This window comes from Rutilus rutilus (assembly GCF_951802725.1).
Source record: "Rutilus rutilus genome assembly, chromosome: 20".
Lineage (NCBI taxonomy): Eukaryota > Metazoa > Chordata > Actinopteri > Cypriniformes > Leuciscidae > Rutilus > Rutilus rutilus.
Window position 1 is genome coordinate 33,565,958 of NC_140225.1, and position 6,021 is coordinate 33,571,978.

Sequence of the window (6,021 nt, forward strand, 5' to 3'; positions counted from 1 at the left end):
TCTAATCATCCCTTAACATTTGGAGACTTTTTGGAGGAAGGGGAACAACTGGGAAAAGGCTATAGCTCACTTCAAAGACCGCTGAAAACCAGAGTAGAACCTGTTAATAGAGTCAATGGAGAAACCACATAATCTCTTGAAAATAAGAGAAGGGTTATATTAGAAATGTTTCAATCTGGAGGCCCAAGGTCTGCTGAATTGTCTGATGTGGACAAGAGACTTACATTTATCAGCGCCAAATGATTCATTCTTACCCCCTCCAGCAATTAGTGATATAGAACTAGAGTGCGCATACTTATTCACTAAAAATAACACTTTTAGAAGATGGCGCCGGTGTGTGCGGCTTGCCGTCTACCCATTACGTTACTTGTGTATTTATTGACTTTGCTGCTTCTAAGTTGTCACTCGTTGATCTCTTATGATAGGCAACAAGTTTTAGATATTTATTTATCATGCCATGCCAAAGCTTCTCGGAACTTATCCTGATCTAAATAATTATGAGTTTTACTCACCACCCCCGCAGTCGGACTCACCCGGCCACCTATGCGGGCGTGTATTTGAACTTCCGTGCAGGAGGCGCCGGCAGAGACGTGGAAAATGGGCCGGCGTTGCGGTTCGGTTGAAGTCAGCCTGGGCACTGGCCTTCACCTCGGTGTCGATCTCCACCTCTTCGGATTCAAACCGGCATTATCGTTTTTTCCAAAAGGCTGCGGATCAAAATCGTTGGTGGATTCGGCCGATTATCCCTTCTTCACCCTTCTGCCTGACTCGACTAATCTCTCCATGGCTCCGACGCAGGAATGTGAATCATCACAACCTGTGTTCACTTCGCAGAGCTTCCGACTCATCACATGATCCACCGCAACTTAGGATGGCCCTTGCCAACGTTCAATCTGTAGTAAACAAAACCTTCATCTGCAGCGACCTCATCTCTTCTAACAATCTGGACAATTTCTTTGCGACAGAATCGTGGATAAAAGCAGGTGATATCAGTCCTTTTTCCGAACTGGTTCCCCTTAGTATGACTTATTTAACACTCCCCGGTTAATCGGCAGGGGACGGGGACTTATGACTATTTTTAAAAACAAAGGTCAGTGTCGTTTATTATCAACGGCCACTTTTACAAGCTTTGAAGCCCAGGAAATTAATTTAAATTCCCTCTATACTGTTCTACTCTTGCTAATCTATCGACCACCTTTATCAAGTAACTTTATAAATGAGTTTTCTGATCTCCTGGGGGATGCTTTGACGAGATATGACCATATTTTAATAATTGGTGATTTTAACATTCATGTATGCTGCCCTGCTGGTGCTTTAGCTAAAGACTTTTTCATTTGAATATCCTCTCTAAAAGTGTTCAATGGGTAAATGGTCCCACACACTGTCACGGTCATACACTAGATCTAACACTGTCATATGGTCTATCAGTGGCTGATATTGAAATCGGTGACCTTCCACTCTCAGACCACATACCAGTATTTTTTTCTACACTTCTTCCAGGGGCCCGTTCTTCGTACGTTGCTTATTACATCCGAGATCAAATGACACATCCAAGATGATATCATCGTGCGAATCATGATCTGGCTAACTCGGTTCTTCGAACACACTTTCCGGATATGATTAGTATCACTGGATTGAGTCATCTGAGATAATTGCGCGTTCATGCGCTGGTTAAAAGGGGATATGTATCGATAGTAGAAACATTGATCAGCAACGCTGCTATTGGCTGCTCAGCGTGGCCAAAGAGCGGGCTCAGTTTTTCTCCTCAGCAGAGCAAGAACTAATAGTCGAAGTTTATTCGGAATTTTAATGTTTAATCAAAACGCCAGGGAACACCTCAAAGTCTGCAAAAGCCAGGAGAGAGGGCTGGCAAAAAGTAGCAGACAATTTAAATCCGTTAGAAGTGGCCATGTTAGATGTTTTTATCACTTATTAGCCTATCTTTTTGTATTTTAATAATTGCATAATTACTTTGTGCATTGTAATGTCAGTCACCATACTAGAACATGGGAACTAATAAAAGTGAAGTACAAAAATATTCTACATAATGGTAATTTTTTGTTATATTATAGTCTCTTTTATAAAAGGCACTGTTAAATAAATGGTTGTCTGATTATAAAAGCAACCAAGAAAAAAGCTGAGAAAAAAAAGAAGAAAAGATCTTACTCTCCTACACTGTAAAATATTTTTTGCTGCATTAAATTAAGGCCGTATAGTCATTTCAACTGTTAAATCTTGAGTAATGAAGAATTGCTTTGACTTGTGAAAGTGAAAACTGATCAACTTATGTTAATGTAAAAATATTTTGCCATGAGTTATTGATCACATTTTTCCCCAGTGTAGGTCATTGTAATGACATTGTGGTTTCCTCTTTTGTGCAATTTTACATAATACACCAACACTTATATCTGTTCCCAAGAAAGTGGTGGCTGAAATATGTGCAGTAAGTGGACATTTTATAACGAAAGTATAAGACTTTGTAATGTCCATTTGTTTCCATTGCACTGGACAGTGAATAAACCCTCTCAGATAACTGTCATATGGAGGAACTAGCCTACCTGCAAGTGCATAAATAACTTTACTTCATTTATACTTGTATGCTTTATGGCTGCAATATAAGTAGCAGGATTCCACATCTACAGAAAGGCCTTCAGAAGAGTCTGCACAGACAGAGGAGACAGAGGCCTACAGGTGGGCAGTGGATAGCCAACTTTTCCTTTTATTTGTTGCATGAGGCATGTGTCTAATATCACTTGACCACTGGCTTTTCTTTACAAAGAACAATTAAAATAAAACTCAAGGAACTAAGCATATTTGTCTTTTATTAAACATTTAATGAAAAGTTTTTTTTTTTTTTTTTGGCAATGTTGTGTAATATGGCACATGCAACAATGTTCCAGGCCCTGTCAGGTGTGCAACCCTCAGACTTTTCAGACACTGAAATCTTCCCTTTAGTTAGTAAGTTCATTTCATTGTGTGCCCTTGTCCTGGCTAGAGTTGGTGGTTTGGGTCAGGGGATGGGGTCATAAAACACCTGTCTGCAGGCAGGAACATGTCATAATCACCTATGAAAAAATGCAGTTCTGTTAGGATCAGCATAAGTGTGTGTAATACAGTGAGCTTGATATTTAATTGTGGAACTTTTCTTACCACTTTCAAATAATGTGCATAAATGTGAATCTCTGAAAATGCTTAAGTCATGCACAGATCCTGGCCATTTTGCTTTCACATTTGTGATATGGAAGATTTTAGTCAAGTGCCTTTTTTATTTTATTTGATATAATATTACTAATCTGGAATATTAAGAATCACAATAGTAACTGGGCTGCACATTTACATTGTGAACCCCCTTTCTGTTCACATAATCCCCTTCATTGAGGCCTTGATGGCAGTCTATGGTCTAGCTAGCCTGTGGTACCAATCACGTTAGTGAAGCCTGAGTGACATATATTATTACAGTATATGGCATGGTCATGATTGAATCATCTTCATAAAAAAATTATGATAGCCTAAAAAAAAAACTGCTTTAAAAAAACTGCTTTACAACATGGGTCTTAAGTGGCTTGGAAATGCCACCAAAGCCAATGCCACGTTTTTTAAACCTAAGCGCCAGATAAAGTCCGAATGACACGACTGACAGCACTTTCCATCAGGTTCTCCGCATCTCCAATAGTGTAAAGGAAAGAGCCACTCGCAAATAATCTTAGGGCAATGCAAACAGTTTGTGCTGTAGTTAAAGCCCGACTCCGACAAGTCTAAAATAAATGTGCGTTTCCAACAAATTAATAATGTAAACGACAATCTCACGAGTCACGAGAAAAATATATATCTCAGAAAGTGCACTATCGCGCTGCGCTGGACTTCCCGTATCAGCTCCGCTTATGAAGCCGGGATCTAATCCTGTTAACATGAAATAAGCCTGCTCCCGAGCAGGTTTAAGATTGCGCACCTGTTGCTATGACAGCAAGTCCAGGATGAGCGTTGAAGAACCAAACAATCCAAGATCATGCCAAATCGCCAACAATCAAATCCAGCTAACTGAGTTAGCGACGTACGAAGAACGGGCCCCAGCTCCACCAGACATGCTGGGAAATAACTGACATTCTGAACATTATCAACAATTGTCTTGTGACTGGGACTGTACCAGACTGTTTCAAAGTCGCCACTGTGACTCCCATTCTTAAGAGTGTAAGAACTGGATGGCTGTTTAGATAGGGAGTCAGATGGTGGTAATCGTGACTGTGATCTCACTTGGTGTTTCATTCACTTGGCCTCTAAAAGAAAAAGAAAAAAACATAGTGAAAAGTTTTACTCTAAATAGTCTTTTTTTGGGGGGGGGGGGGGGGGACTTTTAAAATATACTATATAGTATAGGGAATAAGAAGTCCTGAATATCTAGTCCTGAATATAACCCCTACTAGTGAAAGGTCCTGTCTGTGACTTTTCAACACCCACCACAAAACAAAGATGATTAACCACAGCTTGAAGTTTGTTATTGTCTAATTCTGGGAGAACTCTTTTTTTCTTTCTTGTTGAATCAGCTCTGTTTCTGAAGTTAAAAAGAAAACACTGAGTGATGTACTGACACCACAGAAGGGTCTGCCAGGGTTAGTAATCCAAGAGACCGTCAGCATCAAGGCAGTACAAGGCACTTTTATTTCTAAAGCACATTCAAAACAGCCACTGCTGACCACATTCTGTACAATCTAACAATAAAATACATAAACTGACAGGAAAACACACTCATTGATAAAATACCATTGATCCGAATGCCAGAGAAAAAAGATTGGAAGATAGCCAAATGTGTACCGGCAAATTGTTCCACGGATGTTGAGCAGCAACAGAAAAGGCATAATCTCCTGTTAACTTCTAAGGAGACATTGGCACAGTCAGCATCACCCAGTTTGAAGACCTTAAGGGCCTAGAATATTTCCAGTGGATAAGAAGATCTGTAATGTATTTTGGAGCCTGGCCATTTAACCCCTTATACACATACAATAAAACCTTAAACATAACACAGTATTCGACCGGCAACCAGTGAAGTGAAGCCAGAACAGACAAAATATGTTCCCTTTTCTAGTTCCAGTAAGTTTTGTACCAATTGAAGTGGGATACAGAGGACCATACTAAGATAAAGTGAGTTGCAGTAATCTAGCCTAGAGGAAATAAATGCATGAATCACTGTCTCCAAACCATTTACTGATAAAAATGCTTTCAATTTCGCAATGGATCTGAGCTACTCTTCACCACTGATGGGTTTTTTTTTTCTTTTTTTTTCACAACACGCCTCTCTGGAACAACGTCACACAAACCCATCATTTCACCAACAAATGGAAGTTTTATCAGAAAGCTAAGAATTAAATCAAAGGAAAGTAGCGAGATCGCAAAGCGAACATGCTAAAAGTGGCAGTTTGTTGACATTTTTGTTGTTTACCTAAAGATTTAAACCCCAAGCATCAATGTTTTACCATAGTTTTACACTAATAAGTGATACATTGACCATAATAAATGTATTTATGACAAGATTGCACATTAGTCACACAGAAATAAAGTGGTATTTACCATTATTTCACAAATGAAAGAGGACACATACTTATTCAGTCGCATCTGTTTCTGTTTATGTGTAGTCACAGGTCAGTATGTTTATTTCACATTTAGAAAGAACAATCATTTCTACACATTTCCCACCACGACCTGAGGAGCTTTAGCACTCTCTCCAGTGACAGTCCCAATACAGTTTTATTTTCCGTCAGAGAAACAGAGGAAGTTCCAGAAAAACCGGACTTGCTTTATTTTATGACATATGCGGAGCTTAATCTGGACATCAGACAGACCGGTATAAACCAGGTATTCAACAGGCCAAAAAACCATGGCCGTTGACCCAGTTTTGGTTGAAAAAGGTGTCATGTAAATACCTCCCTCAATGTGTCAGATAAGAGAGACAAAATGTGCAGTGGTGCAAAAACTCTACAGGTCCAGAGAAGAATCAGTGGTAATCAATTAAGGTAAAAGGGGTGGAGC